Source organism: Peromyscus maniculatus, chromosome 9 (genome assembly GCF_049852395.1).
Source record: "Peromyscus maniculatus bairdii isolate BWxNUB_F1_BW_parent chromosome 9, HU_Pman_BW_mat_3.1, whole genome shotgun sequence".
Classification (NCBI taxonomy): Eukaryota; Metazoa; Chordata; class Mammalia; order Rodentia; family Cricetidae; genus Peromyscus; species Peromyscus maniculatus.
Window position 1 is genome coordinate 46,761,403 of NC_134860.1, and position 25,075 is coordinate 46,786,477.

Sequence of the window (25,075 nt, forward strand, 5' to 3'; positions counted from 1 at the left end):
TTCCTCGGAACTAGAGTTACAGATGGTTGTGAGCCATCCTGTGGGTTCTGAGAACTGAATGGAACCCAGAACCCGTGGAAGCAACAAGTGCTTTTAATGGCTGAGCTGTCTCTCTACCCTGCTTCTTTATACTTCAATATCTATTTGTTACTCTCAGAAATAAAATACATACAGTATCTGTTTTTAATAACATGAAAGACCAGGCTGACAGTGAAGGCAGACTTTCGGTGTCTGAAATCTCATGATGTATTCAGGGCTGGGTCGGGAGCAACAGATAACCCAGGACAAAAAGAAGAAATGCGGGAACCCATGTCAGATCCTCCTACCCACCTCTGCACTGCTCTAATTGCTTAGCAGTCAGCTTGTATGCTAGGAGATTGACCTCACTATCGCCTTCTCAAGGTCAGAAATTGTTTTCTTCTTTCTCTTCCTTCTCTCTCTTCCTTCCTCCCTTCTTTCCTTTTTTTCTCATTCTCTCCTTCCCTCTCCCCTTTCCTCCTCCCCCTCTTTCTTTCCTTTTAAGACAGTCTTAGTATGTAGCCTGGCTGACCTGGAAACCACTATGTAGATCAGGTTATCCTCAAACTCACAGAAATCCACTTCCTCTACCTTCTGAGTGCTGAAATTAAAGCATGCTCCACCACACCTGGCCTAAAGATCAAGATTTTTAACAAAGGATGTGGTGGGAGCCACTTCTCAACCTTGTTTATGGAAAGGGATATCAGTGAGCACTTCAGGTCACATGGTCTACTAGCCAGCAATCCCTACTGTGACAAGGTACCCGGAAGAATCAGCTTAGAAGTTCTATTCTGGCTGCCAGCTTCAGAGGTCTTAGTCTATGGCTTCTTGGTCCTGTCACATTTGGGCCTGATGTGGTAGAGTAGATCATGGCTGGAGTGTGTGGAGAAGGAAGCTATTCATTTGGTGAAAGATGTGAACAGAGAAGAGACTGGTATTCCGTTATCCCTCTTAAGGGACCACCCTTATTGACAGAAGACCTCCTACTAGGCTCCATCCATTAGATGTTCAGGAAGCTTCCCAAAGAACCAAGCTGAGGACAAGCCCTCAACTTAGTAGAATTTTGTGGGATGTTCTAGATCTAACTATAGCACCTGGCATCATTTGATATCCCAGGAAAACACTAGAGAGATCTCCCACTCAAGTAGAAGTGTCCCAAGGTCGGGAAATAAGTAAGAAAGTGTGGGACAAGCTAAAGCTATCATAAGGATCTTGGTGAAGAAATCTGATTAGAAAGTAAGGTCAAGACCCAGATAAATCCCTTCAGATATGATGCTGGCCAGTTTTATGTTAACTTGACACAAGCTGAAGACATCTGAGAGAAGGGAACCTCAACTGAGAAAATGCCTCCCTAAGATCAGGCTGTAGTCAAGTCTGTAGGGCACTTTTTTTTTTTTTTTTTTAGTTAGTGATGGATGGGCAAGGGTCCAGCCCACTGTGGGTGGGGCAATCCCTGGGCTGATGGTCCTGGGTTCTATAAATAAGCAGACTGAGCAAGCCATTGGAAGCAAGCCAGTAAGCAAGCAGCACCCCTCCATTGCTTCTGCATCAGCTCCTGCCTCCAGGTTCCTGCCGTTTTTGAGTTCCTGTCCTGACTTCCTTCAGTGATGAACAGTGATATGGAAGTGTAAGCCAGATAAATGTTTTCCTCCTCAACTTGATTTTGTCCCTGGTCTTTCATCACAGCAATAGTAACTCTAACTAGGACAGATTACACGTAAGAGAAGCAGGCATCTTCTTAGAGGCCCCAGGTCTAAACTGCTTGGAACCCTTGGAGCCTTCTACTTCAAAGAGTGGCTTGGTCAATACTGATGCTACTCACATACAACCTCCAGTGAGATTTGCTTCTTGCAAATACTTCCACAAGTCCCTGGCCTTTACACTGGCCATCGTTCATTTGTAGATCTTCATGGCTTCTCTCACTTAAATATACATAGAGAGAATCAAGGTGTGGCTGAAGATAGCCAATGTGACTGTGAGGTATACCTTCCATGACCTGCATCCAAGTCAACACGGGCTGGATCTGCAGAGCAGGGCACCCTTTCTGGGAATCCAACCATGGCTTGGAAGAATATCTGCTAATCAGAACAGCTAACATTTATTGGGTACTTAATGTGCACCTGGAACTGTGCTAAATATTTGACATTCATTATCTCACTTAATCCTTACAATCTCTATTATCTTCATTTTATAGATGAAGAAATTGAGGATTACAGAAGTCAAGAAACCCACCCCCAGTCACATGGCCATATATCTGGATAGGAAGAAATCCAAGCCTAGGGGTGACTGTCTCATACATTGTACATCCTTTGGGATAGCTTGCTACTGGGAAGGGGGATATTCAAAACTAGTGAGGGGCCACAGAGTTCATAAACTTCAGAAAGGAAGGCAGACCTTTTCCTGGTTTCAAACACCAGAACAGCTTCCTTTATCTATTAAAGCCAAATAAATTAATGTGAAATACAGAATGAAAATAATAACAACAAAAGATAATACCTGTGATAAATCCATATCTAGACACTAATGCTTTCTGGATTTGCTACAAAAGAAGAGAACAACCACCACACTTATAAAAAAGTCCACAAAATATATGAAGTTCTTTGCAGGACAGGACTATTGAGGAGTTTTAAAGTTGAGTGATTGGGAACTGTTTAGAAGTACTGCACCTTCATAATGTGTACAGTTTGCTTGAATGCACATTTTGTCCCTTTTTTGTGGGGGGCAACAGATCCACTTTTGTATTGAATGTTGCTTATCTAGATGAGTAAAGTCATTGGGAGTAAAGCTGTTGGGTATTTACAAAGGAAAACAGTGTGCCGAGTGGCAATCAACCCACATTTCCCACACTGACTACCAGGTGCAGCCCACTGAACTTTGGTGCTTTGCTAAGCTTGGTGCTCTCCTGAGCTTCGTACTCTTCTAGGATGCTGAAGAAGTTCCCATCATCATGGTCTCTGAGAGCATGGATATGAGACATGCACACATAAGATACCTTACATTTTATGTCTGTGTATGTATGTGCATATGTGTGTATGTGCAGACAGATGTATGCAGGTGTGTGTGTGTGTGTGTGTGTGTGTGTGTGTGTGTGTGTGTGTGTGTGTGTGTGTGTAGGTCAGAGTTTGATGTCAGGTGACTTCACTGATTGCTTGATGCTGTATTTATTGAGCAGAATCTCTTGCTGAACTTCAAACTCAATGATCTGGCGAGTCTAGTTAGGCAGCTAGCCCTAGGGATCCTGTCTCTCCTCATGAGCACTGGCCTTACAGGTGAACTGCCAGGCCCACCCATCTTTTATGTGTGTCCTGGGAATCCAGACTCTGGTCCTTAAACTTGCATGGCAAGTGTTTTAAACATCAAACTGTCTCCCCAGCCCCAATACCTTACATTTTAAAACAGCACATTAACAAAAGCAAAAAGACAAGATGCAAAATACAATTAGATACAAAATTTTAAGGAAACACAACATTCTTATTATAAAAATGCAACTGGTAAGCTAAAATTTTTTTAGTAAACTTTATGTCAAGTTCTGAGATGAAAAGCTTATGAAAGATAATTCCTAAAACCTAGACTACTAAGTAGAGATTGGTGGTTGATATGTTTTCATGTCAAGTATGTTAAGAAACATGGTCCTTTATGGGTCGCTACCCAATTCACTGCTTTCCTTTTTATCAAGCAGGAACAACGTGTTAATGGTTCTTGGTTTCTCTTCATGAAGTCAAAGTTTCACTGTTCTCACTAGATAACTGAGGTTAAGGGCATCTTGTGCCAATTGCCTTACATTCCATACACACTTGCACTTTTTTGTTTGTTTGTTTGTTTTATAACAAGTTCTCACTATGGAGCTCCGACTGGCCTGGAACTCTGAGATCAGCCTGTCTCTGCTTCCCAAGTACTGGAATTAAAGGCTTGGGCCACCACACCTGGCCACACTTATATTTTTTTGAATAGTGTGAACACACACACACACACACACACACACACACACACACACTACTATGCAAAGTAAGAAAAGTTGAATGATTTATGACCAATAAGTAAAATGTACATATCATGACCCACAAAATTTATAAGTTAAGCTTTAGATCTCACATGTCTTCAAAGGTGCAAGTATTAAAGGCTTTGTTCCCCAGGTGATGATGCTGTTGGCAGGCAAGTGGAGCCTTTAGGAAATGAGACCTAGTAGAAGAAGGTAGGTCACTGGGTGTGTGCCTTTGAAGTGTGTATTGGCACCACCCCCACCCCCCCCCCCCCCCGTCACCATGAGGCAAGCAGACCTCCACCACCCACTTCTGCCACAATGCTTTCTCTACCATGATGGACAATGTCCCTTCTGAGCAGGTTATACTTAGGAATATATATGTATATACATGCACATACATGAATGCAATAACAATTAATGAAAAAAGAGACCATGAATTTGAAAGAGAGCAAGGAGAGGTATACAGGAGTGCTGGAGGAAGGAAAGGGAAGGGAGAAATGTCATTATAATCTCAAAAGAGTAAAAATGAACAAATAAATAAAGATTAAAAAGTTGCAGAGAGATCTCTGAAAAGCTATGATTTATGGGCCTCTTTACTCCCCAGGCTTCATCTCTGTCACCACCTACATGCTGCCACAAAAGGGCTAAGAAGATATATATATATATATATATATATATATATATATATATATATATATATATCTCCTTACTTACAAACAGTAGTCTGTGCAAAGAAAAGCATCCCCATTTAGATCTGAAGTCTCTTATTGCTTAACACTCACCCCACAGCCTTGAAAAAAGACAAGAAATTAGACAGTTGTGCCGGACACTTCTCCGTCTTAGGAAGCAATTTTGCAGGCAGAACTAAACTTTCCCTATAATATCCACTGTCTTTGTGAAACTCTCCCAGTCAACTTGAAAATCCTCCCAAATTTCAAGGAATTTGAATAAAAGTGTCTGGGTAAGAGCATTGTTTGCGTGAGATAAAATGCAAAACCTCATCTGTTCTTTCTTACACACACACACACACACACACACACACACACACAATGAAACCACCCAGCGTATTTTTCTAACCAGCTGCCAAGAACCTGAGCTGGACCTTTCTGTTTTGCTCTCAGCTGATGCTGGCTTCCTTCGAGGCAATTCGGCACAGCATCAGGCTTACCTCATGTTTCGCTGAAACACTGGTTCTGAAAAGCAGCCTCAAGATGACATTCTGGGACGAAGACCGATGTTGTATGCAGCGCGGGAGGCAGGAACAGGGGGAGGTGGCCAAGCGGTGTTAATGCAAATGTGTTCCCGGGCTTACTTGCTGGCACACCAAGTGGACACCCAGCCATCTGAATCTGGGCCAGCGAATTTGGCACATCTTGGGCTGGCAGAGCACGAGTCCAGCGCCGCATCCTGCTGCTGTTGGCATGTATACAGCTGTCTTTCTTCATCTGACTCTCGCTGCCACCACGGACACTCAACAGGTGCTGCCAGGGACACAGTGTGTTTGGCAGCTGTCAACTTTCAATAATCATCTCTGTAGCAGATCCTGCTCCGTTCTCCCACCCCACTTCTCCCCCTCCACACCCCTCTCCAAAAGCCCAGCACCATTTGGACCGTTGCAAAATGCAGTTAGGGTAAGGGCAGTGTGGAAGGCCCGAGGTCATCTGGAGAGAGATCCTGCTGGGCCACAGCCCTGCCGTGCCTTCTACTGCTACAAGCTGCAGCTCTTCTGAGTTGATTCAGCCATCATTTCTTATTCCTCTTTCTGAGGTCAGTTGATTTTAAGGTTTTATTTTATTGGGATGCGGGGAAGGGTTCATTTTGTCGGATACAGTTTCACATTAGTACCCATTATCATTATCTACTGGCGACATGTCTGCTCCAGGAGAGTTGCATCTATGTTCTTACAGGAGAGGGGGTACTAAAGTACAACGATGTTTATTTCAGTGGACACACACAGATTATGCACTTTTATGGTAGAAACTGTATAATGTTTTCAAATGTGCATACACTGTGCTATGGCTATGCCACGCTCATGAACAAATGCATGACCTCTGAAGTGAACTGTTAAGCCGTTCTTCTTGCCCTTCATTTTTTATTAGCTGTTTTTGAAACAGGACCATGAAAGAGCAGGTCTCTTTCAGATCACAAGCACAGAAAATGGCCTTGAAAGCTTGCTGGAACCAGAAGTCTCCCTGGAGCAGAAGCTGAGGAGACGAGAGGGTTTTGTGGAGCTGAGAAGTGAGCACACTGGTCAGCAGAGGCCAGCCAGGCACAATATGACTGGACACTGTATCAACTCTTTCAATCAGAATCTCTTTCTGGCCCTTCTCCAGAGGCAAGCTCCACCCCAAGTTCTGTGACACCCGGAGCCTTTGAGTCCCTGTAATGCATCTACTTGGACCTCCATTTAGACAAGATAGTCCACTTGTCCCGGTTTCTGAATCATAAGATGCAGGCTTATGTGGGCTCAGTTTCCTGCCTCTCCTTGGCTCTGCGACGTCCATGTAACCGTCTGTGTGGCTCCCTCTTAGTGTTCATTAAGGAGTGGGTTTTCTTGTTATCTTTCATTATCATCGATACTGAAGCTGTTTTCTCTGTAGTTTTGAATCTTCAGAGGGGAAAAAAAGGCAGGTGCTTCATACAGCATATCACCAAGCAAATACCTTTCAGTAGGTGCCCAGTTCATCCTCCAGAAAGGATGAGGCAAGAAAGACGCCATCCTCCAGAATCTCCATTCCCTTGACTTCCCTGTAGTCTCCCTTAGTCCACAGTTGCTTTTCTTTGCTTAGCTTTCCATAGTGAAGAGTTGTAGACTAACTGTCAAGGAAGCCCTCCCCACACTAACACTTCAAGAAATATGCATTATCTATGTCTTGCACAATGTAAAAGCTATAATTTTAGAGTACAGATTTTGTTTCTTTTTATTATTTATCTATCTATGTGTCTGTCCGTCTGTCTGTCTGTCCGTCCGTCCATCTGTCCATCCATCCATCTATCCATCTATCTATCTGGTAAGATCTCACTCATGTAACCCAGGTTGGCCTCTAACCCACTGTATAGTCAAGAATGACCTTGAACTTCTGATCCTTCTACCTCTGTCTCCTGAGTATTAAAATTGCAAGTGTGTGTTCCTGTGCCTGGTTTATGGAGAGCAGGGCCTGGGACCCAGGGTCTGTGCACGCTAGGCAAGCACTTTCGTGACTGAACTACATCCCCTTTGTAGCCTGAGACTACAGATGGCAACTCGGTCCTCACTGAGTAGGAATTTTAAGGTTACCATTGTCTCTGACAGCTGGCTAGTCACATGCTCAAGCATAAAGCCTCAGCAGTGTTTCCCTGCGGGGCATATCTACTCCACAGGAGACCCACACAGAGAGTCACAAAGATGCTGCCAAACAGCTGAGCAAACATTCTCTTCCTCAGTTATTAATCTCTGTATGTTCCTGCTCACAACAAAAAGAACAGAGTCTAGGAGAGCCCACAGACCAGAGTTGTCCTCCCCAGCACACACACAAGTAACTGGACCAAGTAGTGGAGGCACTTCTGAGCTGTAAAAACCTCACCGACACTATGAAGGCATCTTCCTGCTCTCCAATATGGCCATTAATATGTAAATCTTAAGCTTGCTAGAGGGATTATTGCATATCCCATATGATGGTAGCTCACATTGTAATGACTGCATGTGTCTTTTTTTTTGTCGTTTTCAAGTAAAACGTCTTACTCTTGAACAGTATAATCAGCCTCTTACTAATGTTAATAACTAAATGTCATAGATGTAGAACATTGCTTTAGATGGAAGGCATAGTTTCAGCCTCTGGGATCTTTAATGTATGCTTTACAGTACAACTAGGATATCCATGATTAATGCATGTGTGTGCAAGTATGTATGTATATACATTATTACATACAACATATATGCACATGTTATCTATTATGTAACAAGGATAAATCCCCCAAATCAGTCATTGAATGCATTAGAAGATGCCCAGGCTTTGTCTTGCTTCCTCTATATTCTAGCTATTGAGGATAAAGAACTATGCTGGGCTGGAGAGATGGCTCAGTGTTTAAGAATGTGTATTGCTCTTGCAGAGGACCAGAGTTTGGTTCCTTGTATCCATGTCAGATGGCTTACAACCACCCATATCTCCAGATCCAGGGTTATTTGACACCACTAGCTTCTTAGGGCACCTTTACTCCTGCACATATCCATACAAAGGTACACACACATATGCATAGTTAAAAATTAAATCTCTTTTAAAAAGAAAAATAACTAAATACCACTAATTTAGTATATGTGTCATTTCCCAAAAGATACTTGCCACAACCATGTAAGATGTTCCACCATGACATCTTACATGGACTTTCAATAGGCTGTTCCAATATTTAATTTGATAAGCTACTTATGTGTTTCTGAATAATGAAGCTTATGATGAACCTTTCATTATGAATTGTCTTCATATTCCTTTTGCAGATGTGATTAGCCCAAGGGTAATTTGTGGAGGAAAGATTATTGGTAGACCAGATGGTGATGCTGGCACATATTCCACAAGCAGGTAAGGCAGACCCTAGTCAAGTGTATGGTGATTCCAGTAAGGGCAAATCCCATCGTTACCTGAAAGGTCAGATGTAATTGCTCTCCTCCCATGTATCTGGCCGGTTTCCCTGAGGAATGATGGCTGCCAGAGGGTTCAGTGTCCATCTTTACTCCTACAGGTTTGAGATAGGTCAGATGTGATGAGAGGACCCACACTACTGCGCCAGGTTCAGCCTCATGGTAGTAGCCTTCTACCGTGGCTACTATGCCAACAGGCCTACTGAGAAACCATGGATACAGTTAGGGAAGAAGGATGCCTGACGTCGGTTGGGTGGATTGGGCTCTATTCCTGTCTAAGACCCCTTCTTTGGCAGGCGTCCTCTGTACGTCATTCATCTGTGCCTGGAGGAATGCATACTGTTGGCCACTTCCACGGGGTTTTCATGAGCCTTTTCCCTAGACTTTCTGATTAGGAGTCTCCCAATCCTATTCCTCCTGGAACCCTCAGGAAGCACTCACAAGCGGCCGATGCTTGGCCATGGGTGAGGGATTTGGGCAGGACACCACAGCATCTACTATACACTTCAGACATTTGATGTGGTCACGACTATTCTTCAATCATAGCACCCGTTTCCTAGGAGACCCCAGCTCCAAGGCAGTATTCTCTGAACATCAGTTTATACAAGATAACCACTATCAAAGGTCTATCAAAAAAAAAAAACATTGATCAAAGATGAAAACAAAATATCCTCAGCTCTACTAGGGAAGATAGTCAGGTGCTGGGGTGTGAGTTTATCAATCACAAATCTTTTCCAACATTCTTATATACTTGAGCCCATTGACCTGTTACTCTATAGAAAGGAAATTTTGATGTCTCTGTCTTATTTCAGAAGTCATTTTCAAACCTGCATGTTAAGAAACTTACCCCAGCAAACTCTTAGGCCAGCTTCACAGGTGTTGACAAAATATCAAGTTCGGAATCATGGGTGAATATCTACATGCCACGTAATATAGCCTTAAATGCCAGCCCCTAATCTACAATCCTAAAGGTCATTTTCTACTGGTGTGCCTACTTTTCTTGCCAGCACATGATGATAAATCTTGTATTTTGCTTTGTAGTTATAAAAACACAGCTATTGGAAAATTAACCCAGAATCAGTTGTGGGAAACTGAGGAAAAAGCATAGATATAGGAATTAGAACAAGATGGAGATTTGGTTGTAAGAGAAAGGAAGAAACAGAAGTCGACAGGTAGTCAGATCTAACCACTGGGAGAAGAAATTGCTGAAGGTTCCTACCAGATGGGATGTCCTCTTGTCTTCGCAAGTGTTCTCACCATAGCACGTCTCCCCAAGGTCTTCCTAGCTGCACTGCTTTGACTACCACTTAGTGTGAACTGAGCAGAAGACCAGAGTTGGTCCAGTAGCCAGACTGACTTCTGATGCTAGGCTAGAGCACCTTAATCTTCTCCAACTCAGAATGGGATTGGTTCCACAATCAACAGATTGACTGTATTAGTCAGGGTTCTCTAGAGTCGCAGAACTCATGGAATGACTCTCTCTATCTCTATCTGTAGCTATATGAATTTATTGGGGTGACTTACAGGCTGCAGTCCAACAACGGATAGTTATGAATGGAAAGTCCAGGAATCTAGCAGCTGCTCAGTCCCATGAGGCTGGGTGTCTCAGCTGGTCTGCTGGGATCCCAAAGAAGGAATGGATGTGCTGACAAGGTGAGGGCAAGCAGATGAAGAACAAACCCTTCCTTCTTCCATTGTTCTTATATAGGCTTCCAACAGAAGGTATGGCCCAGAAAAAAGGGGTGCCTTCTAGGCTTAAGGTCTGGATTAAAGGTGTGTGTCTTCCAGCCTCAAGATCTGGATCAAAGGCTTGTTGTCTCCCTGCCTCAAGATCTGGTATAGCTTTCATTTCTGGATTATAGCTCATTCCAGATATAGTCAAACTGACAACTAAGAATAGCCATCACATTGACCAAGCCTAGAGGTGGGCAGATGTCAGGGACAAGAACAGAATTTCTAGTTAGTACAAAAATACAGACCCCTGATAAGACAGGGAACTAGATCATCTCACAGTAAGGTTGCCTAGCAACAGGACATTGAGTCAGAGCCCTTGACCCTTTCACCCTGTAAACATCCTACATAAACATCCTGTTAGCTTGCCCCACCCTATGCAGACAACAGCTTCTTGCTCCCCCCACCCTGCAGGAACTATATAAACCCTCCTGGAGAAAAATAAAGTTGCACCTTGATCAGAATATTGTCTTGGTGTATTTCTTTTGTATCTTCTATCCCTATCATTCCATCCTTAGGGTGGTCAAGAACCCATTGAAGCCCTGCTGGCCAGGGCAGGCAGACCAGGGCCCAAGAGGCTCAGAAATGGAAGAGTGTAATAAATACTGCCTCTGTCTAGAAGCTGAATCTTCATGAGGAAGTTCCCGAGCTTCTCTGTTTCATGCTAATTGGTGAGCTGGGAACGGCAGCGTCCATGTCTGCAGGTTGTAGTGAGGCCTGAATGAGTGCACGATGTAGGATATTTATAATTATGCCCAGCACAGAACTAGTATTCAATAAGTGATAGTCAAAGCAGTAGCAACAGTTATGTCCTTACCTTTAGTGGTAAGAAGAGAGAACACTGAGAAAAGAGGACCAGTGAGAGACCCTGTCTCAAAATCTAAGGTAGACAGCTCCTGAGGAACACCTGAGGTTGACCTCTGGACTCCAAACATGTATACAGGCACACCACAGGGGGGGAGGAGGAGAAAGAGAGAGAGAGGAGGAGAGACAGAGAGACTATTTATCGTCTGTTACCTATAAAATTTTTGCAAGGGATCAGTGGTTCTCAGCCTGTGGGTCCTGACCCCATTGGGGGGTCAAATGACCCTTTCACAGGGATCACCTAAGACCACCAGAAAATAGATATTTACATTATGACTCATAACAATGTGGGAGACCAGCCCCCACATTTATTTTACCCCTGGGACTCTTGAGGTATGGGGAATAAGAGACTTAGAAATAGAGGGGAGGGGGTTGGGGATTTAGCTCAGTGGTAGAGTGCTTGCCTAGCAAGTGTAAGGCCCTGGGTTCAGTCCTCAGCTCCGGAAAATAAATAAAAATTAAAAAGAAAAAAAAAAAAGAAATAGAGGGGAGAGAAACACAGGACAGACTCCAGTGGGCCTGGATCGTTATCCACCGGCCCAGAGCTTTATTCCAAAGGTCTATTTATAACAATGCCAAGGGGTGGAGTAAAAGACATCCCCCTTGCTAGTTACAGTCAAGTCAAGTGTAGACCCTTACAACACCTGGTACCCAGGCCCTTGGTCCAATCAACCTCTTATGCAGTCCTGCTGGGTACAGCCACTGGGAAAGCTAGTGGGCTCCAACATAACAGTAGCAACATGACAGTTATGAAGTAGCAACAAAAATAATTTTATGGTTGGGGGTCAGCACAGCATGAGGAACTGTATTAAAGGGTCACAGCGTTAGGAAAATTGAGGACCACTGCGACAGATGAACTTGGCAGTGCCTTGAAAAGTGGTTGGGTCACCTATCATCTCTTAAAATGTTTGTATCCTAGTAAAGACACTTCTACAAACCTAACCTAAGGAAAAATCTCAAGTATGGGAAAAATCTCTAAATGTTAAATGCATTCCATTCTGTTAATAGCATATTGTGAATAATCTGAAGGAAATCAAATGTTCAGCCTAAGGAAAAAGTAAATACTATCGATGATATGAAATACCCTACATGCATTTAGCATTGTGTATATCCAATGATGAAAATGATTTTAATGTTGAATTAAAATGACACCTAATTTACAACCCTGACTACTTAAGGGAGAAACAAAAACTTCGGTGAGGATGACTTCTTGGTGGATAGCAGCTTTGTTGGCTCTCTTCCCCTCCTGGTACCTCTCTTCTGGCTTAGCTGTCAGATGCCCATCATGTCTTCTGTGTCTCCCATCTTCCACCTTGCTCCCAACCACATCTTAGTTGTGTGTTTTCTCTTAATAGAAGAATGGAGACCCTCTAAGGAAGCATTATCTTCATCTTCATCTTTCTCATAAATTCTCCCTACCCTGGAGGAACTCTCTGACTTGAGGTAGGGCCAGTGGGGTATGATATTTAACCTGTGTGATGTAAAAGGTAAGACTTCCTCATGAAAAATGTGCTGTCTCAAACATACTTGAAAACTATTACCAATAAAGTTTTGTCTAAAAAAAAATTAAAAAAGAAAGTAAGCTGGAGGATGGGGAGGAGTGTTGTGACATGCTGTCTTGTGGACGTGACATGGCCAATGTCCTCTTGAACTGACAGCAGCTGTAGTTACTGCCACAAGATGAAGCCAGTCAATATGTCAACGCTGATTGGGGAGGGTCTCATAGGCTCCATCCCTAGTGGAGGAACCACTGGCAGAGGATGGCTGGGCGAGGGGAAATCGCTTTTTTTCAGGGTCCTAGCTACTGATAGTTTGCCTGTCCTCCAGTAGTGGTTCTGTAGCCATGTATGTGCAGGAGGCATTGATTGGATTCATTTAGTTATTGGGGGGACATGAAGGTGGGAGGGAGCAGAGGAATGAGGGCAGGAGTTGGGGGAGATATGATCAAGATACATTGTCAAAGAATAAATCAAAATATCCTAAAACAAATAAAAACTAAGACTATACTACTGTGAAAAGACAAAAGAAATGAGATAAATAAATACCAGATGGAATGCATTTGTATCCTTGTAGGCTTTTCTCTAGAACTACCAGACACACAGCCAATTAAATTGCCACACAGCAAGAACTGGATACCTTAAAAGAGGGGTGCAAACTAAATCTTTTTTTGTCCCAGAACTAGAGAAGTAGGTGGTGGGTGGGGGCTGGCTGCTCTAGAAAGCACTGGAGGGCCTTAGATCTGAGCCAAGTGGGGAGAGGTGCAGATTCAATCACGTCTGCTGTGGGCAAATATTTGGGACCTTTGACATCCTTAGGCGTGACTCCTCTTTTGGATTTGGCATCAGAATTTTAGGAAACTGAGTGAAAATGTAGGACAGATACCTCTGCTGAGAAGAACAAAGTAGGCGTACAATGACATTGGAGGTTTCGTCCATCCCTTAGAGTCAGAGGCCAAAGGTCTCTCGATCTCACGGGGTTAACAAGGCAGTAATTCTGTTTGTTTAAGAGTTTTTTTTTTTTTTAAGTTATATGTTGGTATATGGATATGTGAATGTGTGTGCAAGTGACCATGGAGGCTAAAGGTCTTGGATCCTCTGGATCTGGGGTCACAGGTGGTTGTGAGTCACCTGATGTAGGTCCTGGGAACTGAACTTGGGTCCTCAGGAAAAGCAGTCAGTGCTCTTAGTATTGAGCTGTGTGTATCTCTAGCTCCAAAAGAGAATAAAGCTTCAGATGATCTCAGAAGTCCCAATATAGCTGGTACTTAACAGACTTGTTGTACAGTCCTTCCAAACAGAGCACCGTGACTATGAACTTACACACTGTTCACCACACACACACACACACACACACACACACACACACACACACACACACACACACACTGTAGTTAAAAGTCATTGCATACAACAGGTTTTTAAAAAGCAGGTTGCTTACAGATTGTGCCTGGAGTCTTCCTATCCACTTGCAGGTGTGACTCTGACTGGGTAATCACCTTGTACACTTGACCCAGCCGGAGACTTTCTGAAGTCAGAGCCCTCCAGCACCTCCTGGATCCTTCTCCTGTCAAAGACATTCTCACCATTATAGTCTGCATCAAGTTACTCCGTTGACGATCATTTTTTTCCCCTTTAAGTTCAGTCAGAGGTTAACTTCTTCAAAGCAGGTTGTCAAAACCTGACATCGTGCTTGTTTTGCAATGTTGTAACACAAAACCAACAAAGGCGCCCTCCCACTAAGTCTTCATGTCGTGGGGAGATCAACATGTGTTTGGCTTCCCAGCAAAAACTAGCCTGTGGCAGCATGCAAAGGAAGTGTGAGGCTCACCCAGCAGGTTAAAAACTAACAAAACAACAAAAAGTGACTTTAGAATGATCAGTACCCATGCAGAGCAGAGAAAATCATGCCAAGTGCTAGCCTTGACTAGTTGTTTATTTGTTTATCTGCATGTGTATGTGTGTGGCATATGCACTTGTACAGGTACGCTTGCATGGGGCGGGGGAGCGGGGCATATATGTGTGTTCTGGTGTATGTAAAGACTTGGAGTTGACATCAGGAATCTTCAAACATTCTCACCTTGTATACCAAAGCAGGTTCTCTGACTTGACCCAGACCTCTCCAGTTCAGCTAGGCACATGCTGGGATTGCAGGCAGGTTGCCGTAGCTGGAGAGCTTCTCTCTGGGTCCCACCAAGCCCCCGCAGCCCACTTATAAAATAAACACACAGATGCTTGTATTATTTAAACTGTTTGGCCTAATGGCTCAGGCTGCTAGCTAGCTGTTCTTATATCTTAAATTAACCCATTTATATAAATCTATACCTTGCCACATGGCTCTTGGCTTACCAGTATCTTACATGTTGGTACTCATGGCAGCGTCTCCTGATTCAGCCCTCCTGTTACCGGAATTCTCTTCTCTGTTTGTCCCGCCTATACTTCCTGCCTGGCTACTTGCCAATCAGCATTTTATTTATATAGAGCAATATCCACAGCAGGTCACCGTGCCCATCCGTCATTTACATGGATGCTGGGGATACACACTTCAGTCCTCATAGTCATGACAAACACTTTACCCACTGAGCCCATCTCCCCAGCCTTGGAAGCTTTCTTTTACATGAAGAAATGAATGGTGGTCAGAATGGAAGTGTGCAGATTAAGAAAGGAGGCTAGAATTCCCAGGTATATTATGAAGCATGGCTAATATTACGTGTCTGAATGTGAAATGTCTTCCACAGACTCATGTGTCTGAACACTTAATCACCAGCCGGTAGCACTATTTGGGGGAGGTTTCCAGACCTTTCAGACATGGGGACCAACCGGTAGAAAGAGGGCTATAGTGGCAGGAATTATGGGTTATAGTCCAAACCTAATTCTAGCCAGAACACTCTGCTTCCTGGCTGCCAAGGCCATGTAACCAGACACCTCACGATGCCACCACCATGCCTATCTGCCATAACGGGCTATCCCTGGACTGTGAGCCAAAAGAAATCATTCTTCCTTTAACTCACATCTCATTAATAAGAAAAGGACCAAAGACAGCTAAGACAAGTAAAAGCCAGTCTGGAGGCCTGCGCGTAACGACAGCCATATGAAGGCGGAAGTGCCTCTAAGTAGTCGATTTTCACCCCCTGCTTCTTCAGGTGGTTCTTTTAGTCGCCCAACTATCACCTTCCATCACTGAGAATTTCATAGTCCTCACCAGTGTTCTCCATTTGGACCAACTTGCTGTAAATCTTTCTTACTGGTGCCTGTGTTTATTTTGAGGGTAAAGATAAAGAAAGTTTTGACAAGTTTCCTGGGCCAGGAGCTCTTAGGGCATTTGAGCTTTTGCCCAGCTGAGATCCTTTGCCAGAAGCGTTTGAGTGGAAAAGGGTGGACCCAGCAAGCAGGAAAAGCATTCGTGAAAGGTTTCAACAGAGCTGTCTGGCCAAACACATCTAAGTTCTCCATGGAGCGCAAGCTCACGCGGAGAACCGTAAAAACATCTCCATATGTCACAAACGTACATGAGCTATCACTGCAAAGGACAATGCTTCAACTTATATTCAGACTCTCTAAGAAAAGAGAATCTCAAGCCCTTTTTAATTTCTTTGAATTTAATTTTATTTTGACCGCAGAGGTGGAGTAGCAGGACTGGCTGCTGCCGTCTATGGGCATCCACTCTCCTATACCTATGACTAGGGTGAGAATAGCTTTCAAGCATCTGTGTTGTATTAGAAATTCATATGACTCTGTCTGGGCTTCGCTCTTTGTTTAATAGATCATAGAGTCCCTGATGCCCATTCAATTAATTAATAGTAGAAGAAGAGTCCGGTATCAGACATTTCTCTAAGCTCTTTAGAACAAGCAGAGGAAGATAAGCATTTCATTAGTGTGATGACCACTTGCACCTAATTCTTTGATGTGCCCTAGATAAGCAACTCAAAGTGTAATTATTAGGGTGTACTTGGGAGATGGCTTCCAGCTGTCATAAATGGAAATAGCTCTCGTGGGTTTTTAAATTTTTCTTATAACTTAATTCAAATAGATCCCTGCTGAACTGACTGTGTTCTATCGGAAAATATTTAAATGCCATTTGCAACAACTCTGTGCTCAGTCAGACTCTTGCCCTACTCTCTTGCCTAAAGGTTAAAGTGTTCAGAACTTCATGAACCAACCGTTGCTCTTGTCCAATTATTTCTATGATAACAGAAAATAGCCCCAAACTTGGAAGAGTGGAGGACATTTAATAACATCCTCCATTAAAATCATTCAGTGTCTGAATGTGACTTCTGGTCTCCCTAGGCTCCCAGCTTCCAGACATCTTCAACAGGAAGAAGTATCGTCTACCCCCTAAAATAGACTATTTTGGAGAATTGTGTCCTAGGCTCTGTGTATGTAGGCATATCTATATATTCAAAGACTTCTTTTCTGCAATTTTAGTACACCATCCCTTGAGCTATCTTCTGAGTATGGTGAGTGAAGTCCCTTTTCCTGTGATAATCATCCAGAATGCCTCCACCCTTTTCTTGGACTATTTTTTAAATGACATCTTATTTCCATAACTCTCTTTGGGTTCAAACCCTAGTTATCAACTTACGCATGTGTATGCTCCATCCATGTCTATTTTCCCTCAAAGTGAGGCACCCATAATCAAATGGGACAAAGCAGTATAGGGCATTATCATTCTGATAATGTTGGGTCAATGCCTTAAATGTGAGTTGGTGTTTTTTTTTTTGTTTTTTTTTTCAGGAATACCAATGATAGCTGATGAATTCAACTCTTACACTGAAGCCCCAAAACCCAAAGTGACTTATGTGGAGGTAGGGCCCGTCAGAAGGTAATTAAAGTTAAGTTGGGTCATAAGAATAAGAATTTAATCAATAGGATTAGTGTCCTTACCAGAGGAAGAAAAGAGGCGGCTCATTCGATCGCTCTCCACACATGCAGAGGACTCAGTAGGAAGGTGGCCATCTGGAAGTCACGAAGGGAGACTCCAGCAGACATCAACATTTCTGGCACAATGGTTATGGACGTCTGCCTTCAGGAAATGTCAGAAAATAAATTTATGTTGACTAGGTCATCCATCGTGTGGTTTTTGTTACAAAAGAACAGTAGAGGATTGTGGTACAGTTACAGGGCGGGGCTGCTGCAGCAAACCCCACACGGTGCCAAAGTGGTTGGGAACTGGGTCGTTTCACAGGCCGGAAGTTGTGAGGTGCACATTAGGCAAACACCGAGAGCAGTGAGGAGAAGAGAGAGTCTACCGTCAGAAAACGCCTCTGTTGTCTTAGTGGACACACATTATGCACGGTCGATTGCCACTAGGAATACAGATGTTAGAAGGCCATTCTGGTAAGGCCTCTGTCAGAAACACAAAAATGTGTGACTGAACCTGGACGGAAGTTGACCTTTGTTAGAGAGTGGACAGGCCGTGGCCGTGCTGTGCTCTGGTGTTTGGGAAGGCAGCAGGTGCCGGTGTTTGCCGAGGAGGGGCAGCTTGGGTTCCCCTTGCTGCTTAGAGCAAAATGCAAGAGGGGAGAGACAGAATGAGGTGGGGTTTTTTTTTAATTACTTTTATTTATTTGTATGTCTGTATTTGCATGTGAGTGCAGTGCCCACAGAGGCCAGAAGAGGGCATCGGACCCCCTTGAAGTCGTAAGTGGTTGTGAGGTGCCAGGTGTGGGTCCTGGGAACCAAACCCAGGTCCTCTGTAAGGGTGTCAAGTGCCCTTAACCACTGAGCCACCTCTCCAGCCCTGAGTGAATGAATCATAAGAAAGACAGAAAGACAGGGAGGGAGAGAATGTGAAGATTTGAAAATTTCTTTGGCTGCACTTACTACAAGAAAAATAAAATGTGTTTTGAAGAGACTATTAAGAGTGTGGCCGGGCAACAAGTTGGGATGTTAGTATGGGCGTGAGCCACAGATCTCACTAGTCACCTCAGCGGAAACCAGAAACAAAGAAGGAACTGTACAGGAGAAACATCACCAGCTTCCCAACCAACTGCTTGGTGCTGGACTTCCAGAGCTGAGATAATAAATGTCTATTGTTCACATCACCAAAACTATGACTTTTAAAACGCCAGCCCTAATAAGACTAATGCACTAGATCTGCTGTCAATCAACTTCTTTGTATGTTACTGTTAAGATACGCACTTGTGGATGTCCGTGTTCACGCTGCTCTTTCAGTGGCTTTTCGTTTCTCCAAGCAGCTACAGCAGAATCTCCTCAGCACCTGCATTGGTTCATCAGAATCAGTAATCACATAACAGTTACGGCTTAGAAGTAAATTTGCTGATCTCCTTGCACCTAGAACCTTTCCACAGCTATCCGCTAATAACCGATGATGATAATAATAGCAGCAGTCATCACGAGGCAACATCTAAGTCTTCCATGTGGAGTAATTGACTTGATCTCTTTGTGACTCATGGTATTAGTCAGGGTTCTCTAGAGGAACAGAACCTATAGACTATGTATAGAATAATATACATATTCTATATATATATGAGGGATTATGAGGCTGGGGAGATAGCTCAGTTGGTACAATGCCTTCTGTGAAACACAGGGACCTGAGTTTGGTCCTTAACACCCATGTAAAAGCCAAGCACTGTAGCATGTGCCTATAATTCCAGCACTGGGGAGAAGGATTCCTGGGGCTTGCTGGTCAGTCTGTCTAATTGAATGGGCCAGCCTCAGGTCCCAGTAATCAATCCTGCCTGAAAAAACAAGGCACACAGTGATTAAGGAAGATACTCAGCATCTACAGGTACACACACACACACACACACACACACACACACACACACACACACGTACACACACGTACACATACATACACACACACACAGAGGCACCAAAATAGGAAAAGGGGGGAGGAGGAAGGAAGGAAGGAAGGAAGGAAGGAAGGAAGGAAGGAAGGAAGGAAGGAAGGAAGGAAGGAAGGAAGGAAGGAAGAGCTTCCGAGTATGCACATGCTGCATTCATAAGCTTCCCATGCTAAGTGTCGTTAGATGGGGCGGGCAAGAAGACACAAAGAAACAGAAGGGAAGGTGACCCTGGCCACGGAGATTAGAACAACAGAGCTGCAAGCCACGGAAGGCCTGGAGCCGCCTGCAGACAGCCAGTCTCCACAGAGCCTTTCCAGAAACAAGTCTCCGCCTCCGGAAGTGTGGGGAAGTCCGCGCTTTCTCTACTTCCTAGTTTGTTGTCATTTCCTCAGCAGCCCTAGGAAACGTAGACATGACCATTTCTGGGGAGTTAGGAAAGGCCACAGGGCTGGTTCTGCCCATATTGCAGAAGCCATACATTGGGACCCAGGACTTAACTGCCTCAAGTCACAGGCCCTTTCATATTTCTCCCTTGCAGATAACCTCAGTGATATGTTCATAGGTAGAGCATTGAGGCTACCCAGTAAATCTTCACTGGACACTTTGGAGCTATAGCACAGGGCAGGTCACATCAGGGCATGAAGAAAGGCCAGAGCCTCGAACATACCAGAGGAGGAAGATGGGTCTTCTTGGAGAACCTGTTCAACATTTATAAAACTTGGCTTGAATTATTAATCCAACTGCTCAAAACCTCGCAGAAAATACAGTGGCGGTATTGGAGTAGAAAAACAATTTCTCCTATTCATGGAAATCATAGACCAATTTATATGGAAGTAATGATATTTGGATGGCTTAAGGCCACACGTCTAGAACACAGGTCTTTCTCCCACCACAACACACTAATGTACACTGCTGGAGCATCTCATTCTGGCTGTCGGAACATTCCTAAATTATCAAGAAGAATGGCTGATGGATGTGTTTCAAATGAGATGCAGGGGAAAAAAATCAAGTTATTAGCTATTTTAAAAATAACTGTGTTTGGGGGCAGATCTTTAGCATTCCAACCCAGTTTGCAGCCCGATGAATTCAGCTTGATGGAAACCAGAGCAAACAAACAAAAGGAAGGCTTAGAGAAGCCACCTCCCAGCTGCACGGGAAAATGGCTTTGAGGCGGTTAACCCCAGCTAGGAAGAGCCGCAGCGAAGCAGCGTGTCTACATCGTACACATACATATTCAGACGCTTTGTCAAAAAAGCTCAGTGCTGGAGCATTTCAATTAACAAAGTGGGATGGTTTACCTGATAAAATGCTCCCTGTGTGAGTGTAATTACATATTTATACCCCACAGAGATTTTTTAATTTCTGTTTGGTTTGTTTGCCTTGAAAGTGTTTGTCACTAGGAGTGTTCTTGATGCGCAATTTTAAAGCAGCATTGGCCAACTGCGTGGCTCGTTTTCATTTTAGATTCATTACAATCTGGAGATGGTGCTTTCTGCCCTGCACACACACAATATTGATACTTGCTCAAGAAGACAATACATCAAGGAACCGGAGAAGCATTAAAAGGATGCTGTCAAGTACCTGTCTTTTGCTTCTCCAAAACAAGATGGTCTTTTTTTTTTTTTTTTTTTTTTAACCCACTGGAGGCTATTAATTGAGTCTGAAATGCTTGGAAATATGCTGTCTTTGTCGGTTTGTCTCTCATCTTCTGCTCAGAAAGCTTTTCCTTCATCTCTGCCACCTCTTGCCAGAGTAACAAATCCAGCTGAAGGGACCAGCATCTTTTCTGGGGTTCTTCAGCCCTCCCCTTCCTGTGACTACATCAACCTAGCTGCGGATTGCTGACCGATTTGGGGCTGTCTTATTCCACTCATAAGCATTAGAGCCCCTGCTGTCTCCTGGGTACCACCACTTACTTGGCTTGGGGTGTACAGAGATAAGCTGCAAGTCTGACTGGCCCCATCTCATAGGGCTTGCATACGAGCACAGGGTCCAGGCAAGCAGTTGTTGCTCAGCACAGCAAGGGCTAGAGCTGTGTGGTACATGAGGTAAGCTACCATGGTTGCCCAGTGGAGGCAGACACCAGTTCTGCTCAAGGGAGACCTGGTCTCACAGAGAAGGCAGCAGGGCTATAGTATTCACCTCTCTCTCCATCTTGAGAGCTCACCAGTTGACACGACCTCTGAAGCCCTAGATAAAGTCAACATGGTCCCCACATTCATTCTTTTGGGAAAGAAGCTGACATTAGAGAAGAAAACACAGAGAGGCCATTTCAGAGTGTGGTAGGTGCTGTTAAGGGGGAAATTATGGAAGTGACAGAGGGCAGGAAGCTCCTTTATGTGGGCCCCTCTCCTAAAGTGACATCTGAGTTAGGTTGACGACGACAGGAGGTTGGCAAGGAGCTTGATGTGTGCAAACTAAAAGCTCAAGGGGCCAGGCCTGGGAGGGGGCTGGAGTGGGCGAGGAGTTCAATGAGGTCCTCTGGAGTTGGAGGCTTGAGGGTCTGGAAGGTCAAATTAAATAAGGATTTATTCTCAGGGGAATTTAAAAAAGGGACAGCAAGCTGCCACATCCTTACGTGGCTCTGGGGACAGACCTGACTGGAGTGACGAGAGAACAGAAAAAGAAAAGACAGACAGACAGACAGACAGACAGACAGAAGCAAAGCTGGGGTTGGGTGTGGAGCTGGCTCTTTGCAGGAGACACGTCAGAACCCCCGAAGCGTAGTGCATTTGTTATTTACAGTTGAACAGGGAGGCGGGGTTATTGCATTACAGCCGAACCAGGGAGCTGGGGTTATTATGTACAGATAAACAAGGAGGCAGGGTTTACGGTACACAGCTGGATCAAGGACACGGGTTTAGCTAGCCTCAGTGGGAGCTTTCTCTGTAGGGGAGCAGTGTTCAGACTGTAAATATCCAGGGTGAGGGGTGACACTATAGTGGACATTTTCTGTACTCACTGTCAATATCCACACTCGGACCCACAAGGAAGACTCTACCCTTTCCCTTTGAGACTCACCAGGGAAGGCTTTGCCACTCCCATCGGCCTGAGGCCAGGGTCCTTGACATGGTCATGCCTGCGTCCACAGCACACATTCACTTAGGGCTGCCTCTGCTCCCAACGACAGGAGACTCAGGGACTGAGGTGTGGGCAGGACGGTATCCCATACAGCCACATTCATCAGCAGGTATGAAGGAGGGGCCTGGGAGGTGACCAGGAGCTGTCAACAGAGTTGTTCCGGGTTAGGAAGGAAGGCAATCGGTGCCACCAGATGCCCAGCACCAGGTGTGCCATGGGTCTCTGAGTCAGAGATATACCTAAACCAGCGTCCTTTAGTGACGCCTGGCAACTCAGCCTAGCCTCCGGCTCCAGCTGTGTGCCAAGGCATGTCCTGAGCAGCTGCTGGAATCGCTATTTCAACCTGCTCACCCTGTTGCCTTCTCTTCTCCTGGGAAGGCCTTTCTGTCTCCTTTGTTCGTTATTCGGTGTGGCTTTTAGTGGATTTCCAACACTCCTCTTTTGCTGCAAGGCTGACATGTGACTCAGATTTAGCCAATTATGCTCTCCTGTGCCACAACCAGATGAACAGGTCCGAGAGAGAAGCAGGTAGCACAAGTTGGATCAGTTGAAGTCTCACCCTAGGAACTCAAGCTACACAAAGACTAAAAGAGGTCTCCCCTCTCTTCCGTTTGGATCAGGAAATGCAAAATTGTGGAACTGAGGGTGTTGGTAGACTCCTTTCCTCCCACAGAGTAAGAATTTCTGCAGTAAGAGAGCATGGGAACCAATACACAAAGAAGAAGAAAGAGGCAAACATGCAAGGCAGAGAAAACTGGCCTGATTTTTGAGATCCTGGACCCAGCAGGGCCTGATTTCTAGGTAATGTGACCTAATGAATTTGCATCTTTGTTTAAGGTAATTCATGTTGAACTTCTGTTGATTGCAACCAAAGTATAAACATCAGTCCCTCTCCCTGACTCTACCCAACATCATGCTGCGGAGCCCTAGAACAGGAGAGTCTGCTATAGGCAAATTTGAAGGCCGGGCTGTGAAGTTTAGCTATGACTCAGGACGAGTCCCGTGGTGTTTACAGATTTAATCTTTTTTACTCTTCGTTTTCATTAACAAGATTACCTTCAACCAGCTCTACTGCAAAGAGCAGACAAATCTGACTCACACCAGCTGTATATGCATATAATATAAATGAGTATAACTCTCACCTGAACTGTGAGAGTGTAAATATCTGAGAGCTGCTATGTCTGATGTGTATGTGGGTGTATTTGTGTGTGTGTGTGTGTGTGTGTGTGTGTGTGTGTGTGTTATGGGTAGGCATGGTATATGTATATACATGCACAGGTGTATGAAGATGTGCATTCTTACAGAGGCCAGAAGGGGTGCTGGGACTCTTCCTCAAGGTTTCTCACTGAACCTGAAGCTTGTTGTTTTGGATAGACTCATTGGCCAACAAGATCTGTCTATCTCCACCCCTACCTTCAACATCAGGACCACAGGCATAAGCAACTATGCCTGGCTTTTCTGTGGAGGTGCTTGGGATTCAAACTCAGGTCCTCATGTTGCATAGTAAATGTTCTTACCCACTGAGCCAACTCCCCATACACATATGTGCACACATACATTTATATATACGTGTGTGTGTGTGTGTGTGTGTGTGTGTGTGTGTGTGTGTGTGTGTGTGTAAGCTGGACTGTCCTTGACCTTGCAGCAATCCTCCTGCCTCTGACCACTGTGATTACAGGTATGCATTAGTATACCCAGCTCAAACCTCTACTGAAAATCATTTTGAGCAGAAATTAAATTTGAACAATGAATATGTTTCTCCAGAGCACAGTCAGGGATATTCAGCATCTGGTTTACTTAAAAAAAACAACATACTAACATTGAGAAATTAACTCAGGTGTCCTTCAATTAAATATGAACTGTATGCTGGGGTGTTCTAGGAACTGTGTAATAGGCAACGCGTGATCTGTGCTTGCTTGTTTGTTTGTTTGTTTGTTTGTTTGTTTGTTTGTTTGTTTTCTGTGTAGCCCTGGCTGTCCTGGAACTTGCTCAGTAGACCAGTCTAGCCTTGAACTCAGAGATCTGCCTGCCTCTGCCTCCCGAGTGCTGGGATTAAACCGGATCATATCATTTGTGCTTTTAAGGATGTTGTACAAGAAAACACACAACCAGGGCCATAGAAGCCAGTCAGACTGTATTTGAATGCTTTACCAGAACGACCAGAAACTAGACCTTGAGACAGGCTGATCTCCTTCCTCTGGGTCCCATGCTCTGGGGACCAGAAGATCTTTAGTTCTCTGTGAAAACCTTCAGCACTTTGCTCAGCCATTTCTGCCCATGTGCCAACCCCATGGCTGCACAGCAGACTTGGTGACCTCTTCCCCTTTTGGTGACCTCTTCCCCTGCCTACCATGTTGCCTTGTGTATGGCTGTACTTATCCTCACCATCTCAGACTACTGTCAAAACCCAAATGGACTATGCAGCTGAAACAACCGATGTTTATTTCTTAATGTTTGGAAGGAGGTGGGTGAGTCCAGG

The 25,075-nt window shown here is 44.3% G+C and overlaps 1 long non-coding RNA gene across 2 annotated transcripts in view; it reads right to left on the reverse strand.

Moving 5' to 3' along the window:
* Positions 1-22,991, reverse strand: part of LOC121832273 (uncharacterized) — a 71,019-nt gene extending 48,028 nt beyond the window's left edge. Inside the window, exons 1-3 of one of the 2 annotated variants that reach the window (XR_013042362.1) lie at positions 22,537-22,991; positions 17,588-17,726; positions 14,145-14,270 (exon numbers count right to left, since the gene is read on the reverse strand). This is a non-coding gene — a long non-coding RNA (uncharacterized LOC121832273). Of the gene's footprint in view, positions 1-5,168; positions 6,609-8,612; positions 8,758-14,144; positions 14,271-17,587; positions 17,727-22,536 lie in introns of those variants that run through there. The other variant, XR_013042363.1, reaches the window with a different exon arrangement.
* Positions 22,992-25,075: the final 2,084 nt, after the last annotated feature.